The following is a 19496-nucleotide window of genomic DNA, read 5'->3' on the forward strand; positions in this document are numbered from 1 at the left end:
GGTGTCAAGGTTGGTATAGCTGTGTCATTTATGTATTTCTTTATTCTATACTGGAAGGTTTCTGGATCTTGTTCTGCTAGCTGGTTGGGTATATTATACAGTTTTGAATAGAACCCATGAAATTCCTTCAAAATAGCTTTTGGATCATATTCAATATCCCCTATTTCTGTTTTAACCTTAACAATGGCTGTGGTATTGTTTTGTTGATGTAAGGCACTGGCTAATACTTTATCTGGTTTATTTCCTTGTTGGTAATCTAGTCTGCGATTTCTATGTCTAATTTTTAGTGTTTGTTCGTTTAATAATGCACGTAGTTCTAGTCGTCTTTCCGTTAATTTCATTAAAGTCTCTCGTCTTGTATTCTGTTTATGTTGCTTTTCCAGTTCTGTAATTTCATATTGGAGCAGTATTATTTTATTTCCTTTTATTTTTTTTTATCTAGCTCCATGTTTTATCATTAAACCCCTTACTATACATTTCAACGTTTCCCATTGATTGGGAAGTGACGTATTATCATTTAGGTGATCCTGTGTAAAATTCAGTATTGCCGATTGTATCTCTGCAGCACATAACAAGTCATATAGTAAACTACCAAGTGTTTATCAAAAAGTAGTCTATTCTGTGGTATGTATCGTGGACTTTTGAGTAGAATGTATAATCCTTCTCCCTTGGATGTAAAACTCTCCATATATCCACTAATTGATATCTATCTAGTGTTTCCTTAAATCTTTTTTTATCTATATTTCTTTGGGGTCCTACCGATGCTGTAGTATCCATATTTCCATCAAAAACAAAATTAAAATCACCCCCCACTACTGTCACCCCTTCAGCTCTTACCATTAATTTCTTTATTATTTCAGTACCGACCTTGATCTGATCTATATTAGGTAAATATACATGAATAAATGTGTATTTTTTCCCGTAAATATTCAATTTCAACATAATTGCCCATCTTGATTTACCCATTTGTCTATTATCTGGTGGGGTATTGACTTGTGGATTACTATAGAGACACCCAGAGACTTCAAATAAGCGTACGTATCATGGAACCATGATGGGTAACACCTATTCCCGATTTTTGGTAAATGGTGTGAACGAAAATGCGTTTCCTGCAGGAGAATAATTCCTACCCCTTGTTTATGAAGAGAGTGTAAAATTTGTGATCTTTTTGCTACATTATTTAATCCTCTAACATTAAAGGAACAAATCTTAATGCTACTCATAATTAAAAGGATAGGAGAAAAGAGGAAAAAAAAACAAAAAAAAACCCACACTTACACCCTGATACCCACACTCACTCACCACTCTCACTCAGTACTTCTCAACCTCACTCTAGATGACTCCCTTGAGTCTACTCTTACTTAGTAAGTTCCCTACGTAAAAGGGTATAGGGACCTTCCAGGCTTAGGACATGTTTCTGATCTGGGTAGAACTAGAAATTTTCATGCTGTTCTTCCAAAAGGATGAAGAAAAAAAGAGGGAAAGAGGAAGGGGAAGAGAGAAAAAAAAAAGGGGGGGGGGATATTCTCTTTATCTCTCTCCTGTCCTTCCCCATTCGTTATTTATTATATGCTTCTAAATACATATGACTCTAAGCCCTTGTACACACGGTCGGAGAATCTGTCGGAATGAGTCTTATTGGACTGTGTCGTCAGATAATCCGACTGTGTGTGGTATGCATCGGACTGATTCCGTCCGAATCTCCGTCCGACCCAATTTTCCAACATGTTGGAAATATTTCCCGACCAACTGGACCGGACGGACCTAATCTGATCATGTGTAGAGCATTTTCATCGGACCAAGTGCCACGCATGCTCAGATCAAATTCCTACATCAAAGCTATTGGCTACTAGCCTGAATGTAGTCCCATCGTAACGAAATTACGTCATCACGTTCTGAAAGATCGGATTTTTCGCCAACTTGGCCCGACCGTGTGTATGCAACAGTTTCGGACACAATCCGTCGGACTAAATCCGACGGGCAAAATCCGACGGATTTGGTTGGCAAAATCTTCGACCATGTGTACGTGGGCTTATAGAGTTTTCATATCATTCCCCCATTAATCTTTGTTCTAGTACACAGCATGCCAATATATCCCATTATTAATTCATACCATATCTTTTAACATATTTGTAACAATTTCCAATGATTTACACATATATTATTATTAGATATAAAAAAAAATCATAATAATATACTTTATATTTTTTAACATAATAATAACCTTTACTTATTTTTGTGTCTTACCCATATAGTCCTAACTCACAATATATCTCTTTATTGATTCGTGACATATAACCTCTTTTCAAAACATTTGTTACCATCTCCAATAATCTATATATATATATTTATGGTCGGAGCCCTCCGCTCTAAGAGATATGAAAGAACACATAAACACGTCACAAGACTAACAACATAAAATAGACCTGAAGTGTGCCCTTGATCTGCTGTAAGGTAAGCCCTGGTGAGCTGGGCGATATGCCAAGAAAAGGCCGCATACCTTAAGAAAGTAAATGGATGTTTCTGTAGAGAAACGTGTTTTAAGAGAAGTACTCTGAGAAGGGAAATGGGTGGGTGGGTACCTTGCACCGGAACCGACACAGACCGTTGTGGGTGGTCTGATTAAATACCCTCCAGGCTCCTCCCATAATTACAGGCCACCATACTGGCCCTCATATATATATATATATATATATATATATATATATATATATATATATATATTGTTATTGATAGTGGAAAAAAAAAAGGAACCCCCAACACTTCCCCCCTCTGTATCTTAATTTGTGATTTAAAATAATTTTCTCAAAACATTACCTATGTGTAATAAGGAAATACAAAAAGCTGCGCCAACAAAGAAATAATCTATACTTAACTACCCAAAATAAAAATAAAAAAACAAAATTGTAAAGGTTATAAATAGTTGATATATTTTAAAATAAAAAATAAAAAATGACAATTAATATGATTTCTTAATTAAAGAGTTCATAAAAAGTCCATAGACAATCCACAGTTGCGATCCTATGTGAGAACACCACGGTGGTTACACACACTCGAAATGCACACAAGTGCCCGTCACCTTAAAGTGAGTGCGCTTACCAGATGGAAGCTTAATTAAAGCGTTGTAAGTATATCCTCAGTCTCCTCAGAATACTCCTCCTTATAATGGATCAGCTAACCGTAGTGAAAAGCAGCATTCACATATAAACATCTCATTCCACGATCCCAAAAAATGCTACCAATGGCAGATGGAAGCTTAATTAAAGCGTTGTAAGTATATCCTCAGTCTCCTCAGAATACTCCTCCTTATAATGGATCAGCTAACCGTAGTGAAAAGCAGCATTCACATATAAACATCTCATTCCACGATCCCAAAAAATGCTACCAATGGCTCCAGGGAAGAAGAGGAAACCAGCATAGTGTAACACCGTTTGGAAATTTTATTAAAGCAAAAAATAGTGCACTTACATGAGCATCGATTCAGATACAGCATGCACAATAGAACATAAAAAGCCGGTCAGCATTCGGGAGCCCGTCCTCCCCTTCTACAACGTGATGGCGTCACTGCGTGCCTTCCCAGACGCGTTTCGTCATAAATGTGTCTTCGTGTTCTATATCATCTTACTCCAAAACAAAACAAAACCCCGTGACACCACCCCCCCCCCCCCCCCACTATATCTTAGTTTGTGCTTTATGGTGATTACCTCCAAACTTAACCTGTGTATCTTTCAAAATCAATAATATAAACTGATGGTATACTATGTGTTTTTACATACATTTAGTCATTATGTGTTTTTTATGTCCTCTCCCTGTTCCACCTCTTTCTAATGCAAGTCTTAATCCGTGACTTATAACTCTTTTTTCGATCCATTTCGCACAAAACAAAACAATAACAAACAAAACAAACGCTTTTTTTTTTAAAGGTCCCTTCCCTCCCCCCCTTACTCCCTTACATCTGTCCTTTCCCGTATTATCATCCCAAAAAGTCCTGATGTACTTGTGACCACATAGGCAAATCTATCCAGGGCAATCTGAGATGATCAAGGAAATCCGAAAGATCTCTAATGTCCTGGAACACTATTTTTTGTCCATCCTGATACACTATTAATTGAAAGGGAAATCCCCATTCATAGAAGATTCCCTTTTCGCTCAATATTTCCAGCAAAGGTTTGAGAGCTCTCCTCCGGTTTAGTGTATATCTCGACAAATCTTGTAAAAATATAAGCTTTGAACCCTCAAACTCAAAATCTCTTTGTGTCCGTATCGCTGTCATGATAAAAGTGTATTCTGCATATTATATCCCTTGGTTTCATCTGGTCTCTATCTCTGTAGCCTTGTATTCTGTGTGCTTGGTCAATCTCTATCTCCGTTGTTTCGTGTTGTTTTAGCAGGCTATTAAATATCCCCTGGAGTGTCCGTTTCAGATCCTCTGTACCTGTTGTTTCTGGCAGACCTCTTATTTTTATATTATTATTATGTCTACTTCTATTTTCAAGTTCATCTGTTATATCTATTGTGTATTTTATATAACGATCGTGTTTTTGGATTTTTTCTTCCATTACTAATAATTTTTGATCTATAGTCACCATTTTGGTATCTATATCATCGATTTTATTTTGAGTTTCCATTAGAGATGTGTTTGTCATTATTTCATCCTTGTATGTAGTTTCCAATCTATACACATTTATCCATGTCTTCTCTATTCGGTAGTGACTTTATATATGCTTGCATATCCCAAGTTGGGCTATTTACTTCATCTGTCGTGTCTTCTACAGATTGCTTTGTGTTTCTTAAAGGGCCAGTACTTGCGGCAATTTCTGGGTCTCTACCAGGGAATATAAAATTCAGTTCTACCATTAACCCATTTTCTTGCTGGGATGGTGAATGTGGGATTTAAAAAAAACATTTTATATCCGTCTTTTGCGTCAATTGGGGTTTAAGGGGGTTTCATTGTACCCCCCGTTGAGCCCCTTTTTGTTTTTTGACTATGGGTACTTTTCGGTGGCATCTTTTGTAGAAAAAGGGAAAAAACTCGCTCTCTTTTCCCCTCTTTATTTCTTTCTTTTTTTCCCCCTTCCCTTTTCCTTCTTTTCTCTTCTCTTCCCCTCCCTTCCTTCCTTTTAATTTTGGTATGTCATGGTTGTGCTTAATTTGAACATTAACAGCAGCTTCCAAATATCAAGCTCCTTCCTCCTCCTCTCTGTTGAGATTCTATAGTGCCTTTTATTCTTATCAAGCGCAACCACCTATAGGCCCTTAGCACTATATAAAAAATATTTTTACTCTTTACAGAAGCTCTCTTCCAAGAGTTATTTCAGTCCATCAGTATACAAAGTTCAGAGATACTGTATTCAAACCGTTAAGCTAATCCATTCAAAAGTTTAATTTTACTTACAGTTTTTGCTTTTTAACAGGTTCAAAGCTGCTCCATACACTTCAGGGTTGTTTAAGGTATCTTTAGCTTTAAGGAAATCAGGTTAATACTCTCCCCTTCACCAGTATCTCACTGAGCTGGATTTCATGCAACCCCAATAGGATTCGCCATGCCTCGTCTGCATCTCCAGCCAAGTTTACCAAATTTTCCACGGGACTCAATGGGGCTCGGTGGAGCTCAACAGGGCTCGGTGGAGCTCAACAGGGCTCAGCGGGGCTCGATAAAACTCGGCAGGGTTCGGTTAGGCTCAAAGGGGCTTGGCGAAGCTCGCAAATCTCACACCTGTGTATGTCTCCCGTCGGGTTCAGTAAACTTTCAACGGGGCTCGGTGAACCTCGGCAAGGTTCAGCAGGGTTCAGCGGTTCCTCGACAGATCTCAATAGACCTCAGTAGATATCCGCATCGTCAGATCCCCGCCTCTACGCTGGCACTTCTCTAGGCACAGGCTCCCCTCTGTTACCACACAGGGGACAACCGAGATAAAACAGGAGGGTCCCCGATCTCCGAGCCGATACTCTGAACCTAGGGGATCCAACTGTAGCAGCCAAGCTTTGCCACTTTTCTCCCGCACACCCGCTTCTCTTCCACCGTCTCCAGCAGTTGTCAGAAACCTTATCTCCATGTCTCAGTGGAGTCTCATGGGGGAAAAGCCGTCCATTAGAAACAGCTGCAGCTCATCGCCCGGAGCAGGAGGAGCAACCTCACTGCACGTCCATCTCGGTCAGTCTCCACACCCCTCAATGTTGCTTTCATTTTAACCTTTTTTGCATCTCTCACGATTTCTGAATTAGTTCCATCTAACAAAAAAAGCGAGCCAGGTATCCTTTTTGATGATTTCATTTTATATGACTGTTTCTATTTGCATGAAAAAAATGAAGGCAGAACAATTAGGTCTAAGCCCTTGTACACACGATCGGAGATTCCGATGGAATGTGTCCTATAGGACCGTTTTGTCGGATAATCCGTCTGTGTGTGGTCTCCATTGGACTGTTTCCATCGGAATATCCGACAGACCAAGTTTTCCAACTTGTCTATAAAATTTTCCGACAACATGCTCCAATCGGACATACTCCGATCATGTGTAGCCTACTCCGACGGACAAAGTGCCATGCATTCTCAGATCAAATTCCTAGACCAAAGCTATTGGCTACTAGCCTGAACATAGTCCCATCGTAACAAAATAACGTCATCACGCTATGTACAATCGAATTTTCGGACAATTTTGTCCGACCGTGTGTATGCAACAGTTTTGGACAAAATCCGTCGGACAAAATCCGTCGGACAAAATCCATTGGACAAAATCCAACGGATTTGGTTGTCAGAATGTCCGACCGTGTGCACAAGGGGCTTGGGCTCTGGATCAATTGAAAACCTTGTTATTTGTTATGTTTCAATTCTGAAAAAAATTGGCATTTAAAACTCATCCTAATTTTATTTTTCATTTAAACAGGTCTCCATTAACTAAATCCCTATTCAATTTTGTCTTTAAATGTTGCATTTCAATGCTTAATCTAAGTAATTTAGGATTCTCTTCACGCATTGAGAATAGGAATGGCAACTGAGGCTTCTAAGCTATTCTATTTTGATGATGCTATAATTAAAATTAATGGTACATGGGAGTCCCATAAATCTAAGATTTACATTAGACCTGATATCATTTAACGATGCTATGCTTTTATTCCTGCGCTGCCTATTTGTAAAGATGTGCTTATTAAAATTGAAACTGCAAAAAATGTGCCCAAAACATTATAAAAAAATGTAAAACATTATAAAAAAAAACTAGAACTAGTGAGCGGCTGAAAACAAATCTGTGTTCACAAAAAATATTACAAGAAATAAACATGTTGCACCACCTTTTATATCCATGTAACCTAATGCAAATCAATCAAATATACATATAGTGAACAAATGTTATAAAACAAACAAATCTAAAATTATTGCTTTCCACTTGCTCACAATATTTCATGCAATTTGCACATAAATGTGGCCAATATTAATTTCAGTGTTCTAAAAAAATGCCCAACCAGAATGTTCCATATAAACAAAATGAATATGCAGTTTTGTGAAATCTTCACATCATGCTCAAATATATCCTCCACAAAGTATATGATTAATCTTGCCACCTTTTTGTGCCTACACGCTTACCTTTACAGATGGACCTGTATAAAGGTTACAAGTGTCTTCACCGTTGGGAATTACTCCTACTCACTTTCCACCACTGATATCAATAATACTCCTCCTCATATGCTCAGGGATAGTAGGACTTGGTATATAATTCCTTGCACAGAAATAAGGGTGTGTGGCTCCTTTAAGAAATTGGCCTCACCGTGTCCTCCACTTTGCAACCAGTCTTACAAGACATAGGGACCCCTCATAGTGTAGTATGACAGGACCAAGCCTATTTTTCACAGTTGTTGTTTACAAGTTAAAACCATTTTTTTGGGCTAGAAAATTACTTAGAACCCCCAAACATTATATATTTTTTTCAGACGCCCTAGAGAATAAAATGGCAGTTGTTTTTAATACTTTATGTCACACCGTATTTATGCAGCAGTCTTACAAAGCAATTTTTAAGAAAACAGTAAAGTTAGCCCAATTTTTTTTCTATATTGGGAAAGATAATGTTATGCTGAGTAAATTGATACCCAACATGTCATTCTTAAAAATTGCGTCCAATCGTGGAATGGCAACAAACATTGACACTTAAAAATCTCCATAGGCAAAGTTTAAAAATGTCTATAGGTTACTAGTTTTGAGTTACAGAGAAGGTATTTTGTTGTTCTTGTTCTAACGATCAAGGTGATAACTCACATGTGTGGTTTGAACACCGTTTACATATGTGGGCGCGACTTACGCGTGCGTTCACTTCTGCGCGCAAGCTCGGAGGGATTTTTCTTATTTAGTTTACTTTTTATTTTTACACTGTCCCTTTAAATAAAATGTTTTGGCTCACTTTTATTCCTATTACAAGGAATGTAAACATCCCTTGTAATAGAAAAAAGTACCTCTTCCGCCACCCATAAAAGTGTTCTCGCAGTGAATCCACCACGGAGGACACTTTTACCTTAAAGCAGACCACCCGTCGTGTAAAAAAAATACTATTTAACATCAAAGTAGCAATGTATATCCACAGTGGCAGTCTGGAAGTGGTTAAAATCACTTTTATTACAATAAAAATGGCACTTACAGAGATAGAAAAATGAATACACATAAAAATGACAGCGAAGCCGGTATTGCCTGTCAATTATATAACCCAGGTCAGCTCTCCTAGTGTATCATCACAGTCACATGGTTTGCTCAGGAGACAGAGACCGGGCTTGCTCCTACAGCTTATATAATGGTGACTAAATGACAGGCGTTTCTGCAAACTCTGGTTAATCGTTACTTCCATAAGAATATCAAAATAAAATTATAGAATTGGTATATTATTAATAAATACCTAAAAAAACAACTCCTTTATATGATAAAAACCCAGTTTAAAAGCGGATTTTAAATGCAAGATTATGATCCATACAAATACCCATGCCGTGAAAGACATCAGGCATGACGAAACGCATAGGAAGGAGCCTGCTGTGATATAGCTGTGTAACTGGAAGTCCACTGGAAGCCATTTTTTTTGTTACTGGCCGGAGAATGTTTTTACAAGTGGAATTGCAACATTTTAAATGTGAGTGTTATACTGTGCTAAATAACTGATTTACGCTATGTGAAGCTTTTTGCTTTTATTCCCTATACAAATCCTATGGGTGGATGTGTAATTGAGGAGATTCTTGTGACGTATTATTGGTGATGATTGGAGTACACCTAATCTTTTGGGGACTTCACAAAACTATGACATTATTATATTGATGCGTTACCTGGTGGAGGCTTTTCCGGTTCTTTTCAGGGTACCTTCATTCCTAGTTTTTCACATTGGTGGATGTGGTCATTTCTCTTCACTCCTTTTTTGGACATTTATACTTACACCCCTTTCACACCAGGGCGTTTTTCAGGCGCTATAGCATTAGAAATAGCGCCTGCAATCCGCCCTAAAGAAGCTGCACCATTGTGTGTAGTGTGAAAGCCCCGAGGGCTTTCACACTACAGCGGTGCGCTGGCAGGACGTCAGAAAAAAGTCCTGCCAGCAGCTTCTTTGGAGCGGTGAAGGAGCGGTGTGTTTACCGCTCCTCCACCGCTGCTCCCCATTGAAATTAATGGGGCAGTGTTGTAATGCCGCCGGCAAAACGCCGCTATTGCGGCGTATCGTCAGTGGTTTTAACCCTTTTGCGGCTGCTAGCGGGGAGTAAAAGCGCCCCGCTAGGGGCCTAAATGCGCCGCAAATCCGCCACAAATCCGGCTCTAAAACGCTGCTAAAAATAGCGGCGTTTTACCGCCGACGCAAAGGGCGGTGTGGTGTGAAAGGGGTCTTATGATTTCACATTTGGACTCTTTATATGTGTCTCTGCTCAATATATGAGTACTATATATTTCTATGTGGGGTTAATTTTATTTTTCATTCTCATTATATGCACTTTTGTGTATTGGAATTAGCACAGCATGTTTTTTGTAATACCTGTTACTATGTTAATATCTCATGGTATGTTTTCAGCTTTTTCCATCTAATATTTTTTCATGCTCCTAAGCGCAGTTCAGGTTACTTGACACTACTTTACATTACACTTAACCTGTCAATTTGTTTTCTAAGTGTAAAGGGTTATTTCCTTTCCCTCCACTTAGCTTTCAGATTACAGAGAGCTCTGTGCTCTAGCTGTGCAATGTGTGTGATGTCAGATCCCCACCCCCTGTCTTAAGCGGCTGAGAAAAAATGTTTTATCTGTGTACTTTGAACTGCTTTAGAGGAGGGAAGCTGCATATAAACAGGTACAACTTTTGTAGGAGGATTTGTTTCATCTCTGTGTATCACATGAGGCCAGTCACTTCACTGGGTATATGTAAAGGCTTACAATCACTTTAATAGTTATATTATGTTTGATTATTGTGTGATGCCGGCCATTCCAAGTGGTTAACATACTTTAATCACTTTCCAAAGGCTTCTGTTATAGTATGCTGTCAGGCATGAGAAAGGGAAATCCACCCCCCAAAATGTGCCACCTAGATTACCATCCTTTCACATACTTGCCTTTGGCTGTGTTCCAGAGCTGGTAGTGTGGAGCCCAAGTGAGGAGTTTGATCCAGGCATCAGAGTGTGCCACTTTTCCTTGATCTGAAAGCTACCACACCACTGGTCCCAGTGTCAGTCCTCACCTTCATCAGGATGGCTGTGTACAAAGTGTCTGCTCTTCATGAAATATGTGAGTGTAATGGTATTTGCCTTTGCTGTAATAATAATGAGTTTTATTGCGCCACATCATTGAACTTCCTGTTCTCTTTTATCACCACATATTTCTGCTTGTCATTGATTTGGCAGGCTGCTGGCATTGGGCTATACATTGCACCTATGTCTCCCTATGTCCTGAAAACACACAGTTTTTGCATTGCAGGTATCAAACTGCCTGTATGCATGTGGCCATTCAGTTACTTACCCATACATGCTGATAAATTTGGTATGGGCATCTTGGCATCATTAACCTCTAGGCACAAAAGGAGCTGAATTCCTAAAGCTGTGTCCAAAAAAAGCAGATAGAGGACATGTGACTAGTTCCCAGTGTTGTCTACAGTCTCCCTGCAGCTGATCTTTTACCTATTTCTCACTTATCATGTCTTGTTCTGCATTGTGTCTCTGTGTGAATGCAGCCATCTTGGTAAAAGCAGGGTTTTGCTTTTGCTTTCCCCATGTCAGAGCCTCCAGCAAAGGAAACAGTGAGCATCACTGTAGTTACATCACCGAATCTCACTCCAAATTTTCCAAGACTAGCAGGCAGAAGCAGCAGGACCTTAGATCTCACACAGCAGATATACAGCTATGAGGAGTGCCTAGGCCCTCTCCACATAATAGTAAACGGAATGCTATTTTCAGGAGGACCTAAAAAGGTAACATTTTCAGGGTATAGCTTGGACACAATTAACATTTCTAAATGTTCCCTATAACAAAGCAAATCTTCACTTTTTGATCTCAGGTCCACTTTCAGGGTTCACACCAGGAGTTTAGAGTTGTGTTGATCTGCATTGATCAATGGAGGCTCTATAAAATGGCACATAGAAAACAGTTGTTCACACCATATACTATAAACGTGTAGCGGTGTGCTCCGGAAGAGCACGCGCCTTGTGTTTTTCAAAATTAAACTATACCTAAACTGCAGTTAGGTTTGGGTATGACTTCTGTATCAGTCTGACTGGACTGTGAGATGTTCAGTCTGGCCACAGGGGGCACTGTCTCTTGTGGCAGGCGTGGAACTATGGTCTGGTCAGGCGCTTAAGTTACTCTCTTTTGGAGCCAGGTCAGTGGGAGTGGCCCTCTCGCTGTGCCCTCTAGGAGAGGGTATTTAAGATGCGGACGTCACGTGGTTCAGGGTTTCCGGTCCAGTATGATGTGCTGACTACTTGGTCTTGGCCCTCCTGGCCAGCCTCCAGGAAGACTATGGCCTGGGGTGCAGATCCACCCGACTTTAATGGCTCTGGGCTGGCTAGTCCAAGGCAAGAAGACTCAAGGAGAATTCTGAGATGGTTGGGTGCCGTCTCCGGTTCGGAAGAGACCCATTGTACTTCAAGCATTCCAGGGGAGGACTCTTTAGAAGAACACAACGTACGGGTGGGTTTTCTTAACAAGAGCCTGGAAGGGCTGAAGTTACTGAAAGAATCCGGTCTTGTGGATATCACCAAGCAGGCTGAAAGATCCAGGTATCCTACAAGTGTTCTACAGTTTAGTTTCACTACGTGTTCTGCAACAACGTCTGTGACAAAGACTTTGTTCCTGAGTAAGCACCTTGTTGGCTGCTAGGCCTTCTGACAGAGGGACTGTCCAACCTGAGTGTTCATCCAGCTGCGAATGGCTATTCTCTGGATGCAGTCAAAGTAAGCAAGTTCTTTAATGTTTTTTGGACTTTGGCATTGAGAGTACCTGAACTTCCTTTCCAACCCTCGGATCCCAAGTTGAAAGACTGTTCAATGGTTTGAGTTTTGCAAATAAAATCCATTCAAGTGGATCTATTGTTAGTCTCAAGTTACTGGGTCATCTACCATGGGACATCCCCTAGACGTGTCACAAGGAGAACAGAAGGTAACGGTAAGCCCAAAAATAATCAGCAGCTCCTTCGGGGGTTAGTGCTACATACACGTTACTGTGCATTGCATAAACATTCAGCATAAATTACCACTAATGATATGTGTGACTATTGCTGCATTAGGGAAAACGTTTACTTTTATTCAGCCTATACATTGAAGTGAGCGCCAGACTTCCAGCACTAAAGTTTACAGATCCAACTGTAGTACAAAGATCATAGGTTGCTCATGCAGCACCTCATCCATTCCTTCCATTGAAAAAGGGTAGATTATTTATCCACACCTCTTGGAAAAGAATGAAAGATTTTTACTGTACTGGCGTTTACTGTACTATATGGCAGGGCTGAGGGCACACCTGGGCATTGCCCAGGGGCCCCTGCACTTTCCCCAAAGAAGCTGCTCCTTGAGCCCATGCTGCCCAGAAATTGGGGGCCCCATGATGCCACTGAGAGTGATGGATACACAGGCTGGCAGTGGTGCGCTGTGCTGTGCAGAATGATACCTATTATTTCACAGCCAGCAGGGAGGGGTGAGACCAGAGCACTAATGATGCTCTGACCCTGCCCAATGCAGCTTTAATGCTCAGGACTCAGAGGCCACGGGGTAGGAGCTGTAGTGGGAGCTGCTGAGTTGGTAGCACTGAGAGCCCGCCTGCGGAAGTGGAATTGTGGATGGTGTCATGGTGAGCCCAGCTGTCCAGCACTGTTTGCACTGAAGGGCTTGGAATGCCCAGAGGCATGCTCCCTCCTCCACCCCTCCTTCTGCCTGCATGACTTGATTGGTATAAGTGAGTCCTTGTCCCAGTGCTGGAGGTGGGCACATAGCCAAAAGTTCACATGCACTGTATCTTCACTGGAAAAGGGGGTACTGCATAGATGGAATGATGGTGTTGGGGGATATCAAGGGTGTATGGGGGAAAACAATGCTTAGGGGATCTTGGGTGGCTATAGTGCTAGAGATATCAGGGATGTAGAGAGGCCACAGTGTAGGGGGTATCAGGGATGTAGTGGGGACACAATACAAGGGGTATCTTATGGTATATGGTAACAGTGTTGGGGGAATATTTAGGGTGCAGAGAGGGATCAGAGTGCTGAGGAGTTATTTATTTGGGGTGATTCCAGGGGTGTGGAGGTGGTAACAAGATAACAATGGTAGGGGGAAACCTGGTGTGTGCGTGTGTGTGTGTGTGTGTGGGGGGGGGGGGGTGGGGTGGTGTTAGGAGTGCTGGAAGTATATAAGATGTAGAGGGGTTACAATGTTGAGGATATCTGAAGCCCTGTCAGGCTGGATGGGGCCTCATGATTTTTATTAGCGGCCGTGTCTATACTTGTTACAACTGCATCATTCTAGCAGATATATTATATGCAAAGGACAGCGTTGTTACTTTATGTATGTAGTATTTCCCCACTGTTTCTTTGCTGTACAGAATGATTGTTCATGTAGTTAAAGCAGAGCTCCACCCAAAAGGGGAAGAGCCACTTGTCTGCCTCCTACCTACTTGATGTCTGTTTACCTGCACTGTCTCCATTGTAGGGGCCGCAGAGCATTACTTTGCCGAGGTGCCCATGATGCTATTAAGACGACCCTGCTATATGGGCTGCATAAAAGCAAAAGGTTTTGCTTGAGACAGGACATTTTTCAAATAAATTACTGCACTATTACTTGCTTAAAGGTGAGCAGCTGCAGGCACTACAATTTGACAGAATATTGTATAACATTCAAAAAAAAGAGGAACGCGTTCTACGTAGGATAATTCAACACATAATAAAAACTGCAAAGTCACTGTGCAGGGTACATACAATCCAACAGCAAAAAGTTCCATAAGAGCACTTTGATCCAGGATATGATGTCTTAGATAAGAAATTATATGATTGTAAGGCATAACCTGATACAATACCGACTTCCATTGAATATGTAAACATAATGTTTATTGTTGAATGAAATGTGTTCCGATGCTGACAAGCCTCAGTGGTGGTTAGGGGCAGCTGGACTGGGCAATAGGATCAATCAGCAACAGGTAAGGGTACATACAATCTATCTCAATGCATAACTGAATACATATATTTACAGAAAACATGCCTTAAAAGTGCTTATAAAGTGAAAATATACAATTGAAAAATGTGCAATAAAAGGAAAGTCCATAGAAAGTGGAATCCACTGGTGCAAATCACTCACATTTAGGCATAGAGAAAAACCATTTAATCAAATCTTCTCCCAGACTGGATCAGAGAAGCAAGATGGAGCGCAATGACATGGACATGGGCCCGTCACGTTTAGTCTAATATGACATCTTCTGGAGTATGGGTCCACATCCGTCATTGCGTATATATAGAAAATTCATCCAATGAAAGCTAATAAATGTATTATCCAACCTGTAAACCTAAGCTTATTACATATAACTCCAGAAATGTCCTTGAAGGCTGTATTCACATCTATGCATTTGTAGTGCTTTTTATATTTTGCAGATTTGCACTACAGAAACGTGTTCCATAGGAAATCATGTTAAATGGACTGTAGTGCAAATCTGCAAAATGCAAAAAGCTCTAAAAATGCATAGGTGTGAATCCAGCCTAAGATGGCGTCTAGTGCGCCTCACGCCTCAACTGCGCATGTGTCATCTCAAGCCTCAATATAATAATAGATCGGGGAGGTGCACATGTGTACAAACGTCATCTGGTGTACATATTAACAAACAGTGTTCTTTTTATTATTTTTAACTACAGACGAATATCCTGTCAGCATGATCTTTAACACATAACCAGCTATAAAACATTTGTTACACATTATTGTTACAAAAATGTGATATTCTTTCACAGTTTAAAATATATGAATAGCGACAGTAGTACTATGAGGACATCTAGTGGCAATATATGTAAACTGCATGCCACAATATAATGTTTCTATACAGTAAATGCTGCTATAAATGACATTTATCCCATCAGGGTTTACTTCCTCTTTAAAGTGGAGGTCCACCCTAAAGTGGACCTTCCGCTCATTGGATTCCTCCCCCCCTCCGGCGCCACAATTGGCACCTTTCAGGGGGGTGCAGGTACCTGTACAGTACAGGTATCTGCACCCACTTCCGGGATAGCTCTCTGCGGAAAGGGTTGTAGATTACGCCCCTTTCCGAAAGTCCCCCGCTGCCTGCTGGGAAACACACAGATCCCAGAGGCAGCGGGTCCATCCTTATTGCGCAGCCGAAAGGCTCCACTTCCTGATTCCCATACCCAAGATGGCGGCGGCAGCACCCGAGAGACGATCGAGAGATCGGCTTCGGGTGCCGACATCGCGTTCGCGCTGGACAGGTAAGTGTCACTATTTTAAAAGTCAGCAGCTGCAGTATTTGTAGCTGCTGTCTTTTAAAAAAGAAAAAAAAAACGCGGACTCCCGGCGGACTCCCGCTTTAAGGGGTTTTATACTGTACTAGTCGAAGGGAGTCATTGAGTGCTAAAAGTCCACGCGTTAGGGGGCGCAAATTACTTGCCTTTCCCTGGGAGCTGACAACCCAGGTTACGCCACTGTGTGTATGTCAAGTCAAAACTTTTTTTTAAATTTTGGATATAGTAAAAAAGGGGAAGAACCCCTACATTTTTTTTATATTTTTTTTACTTCCATCCAGTGCACCGTTGAAGAGCAATCCATGTTCAGATCGCTCTGCATAGAGCATTTGACAGACATTGAGGAGGCGTTGTATAACCCCCTTGCCTCCTGGTTCAACCCCTTAAACCCCACTCTAACGCCCTGAAACTGCATGCATTGCAGGGTACTTGCAGAGCAGCCCCATTCACTTGAAGGCGCTAAGGGCATAACTCTACGGCATGTGTACACCTCTGGCCATTGTCTCTGCAGATAAAGGGGAGAGGTATAAATGCGGCTCAGCCACAGGTTTCACTTCACTTCCCGATGACAATGATTTACCAGACAGGAAGTGTGTGTGTGTGTGTGTGTGTGTGTGTGTGAGGGGGGGGGGGGGCACAGCTGTCCAACGGAAGCACAGACAGAAATAATTATAGTTATGATGTGTTATTATGTAGTAATGTTTTATAGATATTCATGTAATTATGTCATTATAGTTAATTATGTAATATAGTATAAAAAATCCAAGAACCCCAGTAAGATTTTTTTTTACGTCTCTGTTGCAGATTTTCCTGTAAAACTGTTGTCAGAAAAAAAAAAAAAAGTGAGGGAAAGGCCGACCATATGTTATACAATTTTTTGTACAATCTTCCATTAGATTTACCAAAACTATACAATATGAGGTCAAACCTAAACACTTTTAATTTGTATGCAGTCAGGCAGGTACTTGCACTACATAGTTGAAGGTAAATCTAAAAGAAGTTGAAGAAGGAAAATTGTATAATGTATGGACATCTACATCTAAATCTTAAATGTAAATCTTCCTTATTGGAGCCCTGGACAGCAAGAGATACCAGACAAGGATTCAAATTTTTCCCCATTCCATTACCAGATAAAAAAAAACGTTGGTTTGACATACTTTAAAGTGTATCTAAAACCTCTAATAATAAACTCCTCTTCTTTGCTCCTTTTGGGCCTGTTAAATATACCATTGAAACAATATGTATTGTCTATTCAATAAGTACGAAAAAGTATTTGGTCATTCTGCCAGAAATGCGGTGAGCTTCTATCTTTCTGTAGTGATCTGACAATGCAATCTCAGACACTGTTATCGGTCCTACCTGAATTATCTCACTTGGCAGCAGAATACCTCTCCTATGTTATGGATGTAGCACCCTCTAGTGTGCTACTAGATTAGTACAGGCAACTTTAGGTATCACTCATGGTTAGTTTGTAAGAAATTGGGTCAGGGTTCCTGCAGGTCAGGCTGGATGACTTCACAGGAGCAGGTCTCTGGTACCTCCCCTGGATCTGGAAGTTTGGAGAATTTTTTAGAAGTTAGTTTGCAGAGGCCAGGAGGGCTGATCTGCACACTTAAGGTAGCTTGGCCAATCCCCAGGCAGAATGTTCTGTCAGGGTGGCTGAGACAGCCCTTAAATATGGTGGAGCCATGCTAGCAGGGGAGTTGGGTGGAAGATGCAGTGCTGAGGAGTCGGTGGCCTAGGAGGGACCCCTGGGAGGGGTGGTAGCTCTACCTCCAGACTGGGCTTAGCCTGGCTTGGGAAGATCCTGACAGCATCATGGTTTGGAAAGAAATCTAGCCTAAGGAGCAGCAGAGAGCAAATAGGACAGACTAAATACATCAGCACACCCAGGGATCCACAAGGGGAGAGGCTGTCACATGTAGCAAGGTTTCAGGAGGACAGCGCTGTGCTTAACCCTTCCTATCCCTTATCTTGGGAGATCTTCAGAGCAGCCAAGTGGGCTGGTAGTTCTTGCAGGCAGTAGAGTTAGGAGCAGTTTCTACAGTGAAGTTGGGGATACTCCTGAATGCAGCTTATAACACTGTGCTATTTTCTAAAAGGGACTGAGAGTTCCTAGTCCACAAGGGGCTTTTGCTTTTGATCACCAAAGACTATCAGTGTCCAGAAAGGAGGACAATTAAGTATCTTGTACATACAAAGGACGTTGTCCCCGTTTATTGTTTCAATAAAGCTGGGCATCCCATAATCCCCTATTCCCCATCCAAGTTATCACCCCTAATAAAACAACGAAACAAAGTTCAGATTCTGTTTCTTGCGTCTGGATGGAAGTAAAAAATTATTGTTGCCTGGCTGTGCATGAGCAGGGGAACCAATTACCAGCAGCCCCTGCGGGGGTACTGATACATGGAGAAGAGGAGTCCCAAAGCACTTTGTATGTTATAGTGAGAACACTGCCCCTCCGTAGATACAGTGATTGAGAATTTTACCTTAGGACAGGAAGTGTGTTACTGGCAGGAATATCAGGTGAAAATAAAGTGCAATAAGGCTAAAAAAAACTAAAGCAGCAGCTGCATATTGGGACCTAAGCTGCAGTATACAGTATAAAATTCTGTTCTTAGGTTTACACACACTTTAATGTCTAAGAAAATGTTTTCTTCCTTTTCCCTCAAAAAATTGTAATTGTTTAGTACCACCCAAACAGCTGGGCAACTCTTACAAGAGGTTGAAAATACGATCCACCCACATGCTTAGATCCTTGTTATGAGATCTTAGCCCTGCTACAAGGTTGGAGGTGGATGTGCTTATGACTCCTTGAAAGGTGGTGCAACACAAGTAAAATGAGTGATACAGATATTAATATTTTTACCATTTCAGCAGACGTGATACCCAAACTCCCACCCTTCTGTATTAAAGACAAACCCCACACAAAATGGGTAAAAACCTGTTCAGTCAGGTAGTAGGAATAAGCACAAATATTTACCTTTGCTCACTCACTTACCCGGCAGCGGGTGACCTCTTCCACTGTGTCAGTGTCTTGGGTTGTGAGCAGACTCTTGCTGTCTGCCTGTACAATGCAGGACTGCTGGTTCTGCATTGTACTTGCAAACAGGCTTGATGGAGCAAGGAAAAAAGTATTTGTTCTTATTTCTCCACCCCTAGCCATATGAACATTTAAAGTTTAGCCAATATAAAAAAACAACAATAAATAATCAATAGGCATATTAAATACTGTGCTGCTGGCTGCTTAGTCTCTAATCCTCCAGTGCAGCAGGGTTTAATAGAACTATGGACCTGTCAAAGGCACTCATTAGGTCTGTAGACTGCCCACCCCTTCTGCCCAGCTCCTCTAGTCATAGAAGCTATACTATAGCTTTTATGAATATAATGTGATCTGTGAATGAAGGACAAGGGATGTATAAAAGGTCCACTTCCTCCACTCATAGATAGAGATGAGCCCAATGTTTGACTCGAACATCGGGTGTCCGTCCGTTCGCCGAATTTAGAACATTATGGGATTATGCGTTCATGGCATATTTGAGCACCACGGAAGGCCCCATAATGCA

Source organism: Lithobates pipiens, unplaced genomic scaffold, assembly GCF_037356315.1.
Source record: "Lithobates pipiens isolate NorthernLeopardFrog02 unplaced genomic scaffold, aLitPip1_a1.2 Scaffold_18, whole genome shotgun sequence".
Classification (NCBI taxonomy): domain Eukaryota; kingdom Metazoa; phylum Chordata; class Amphibia; order Anura; family Ranidae; genus Lithobates; species Lithobates pipiens.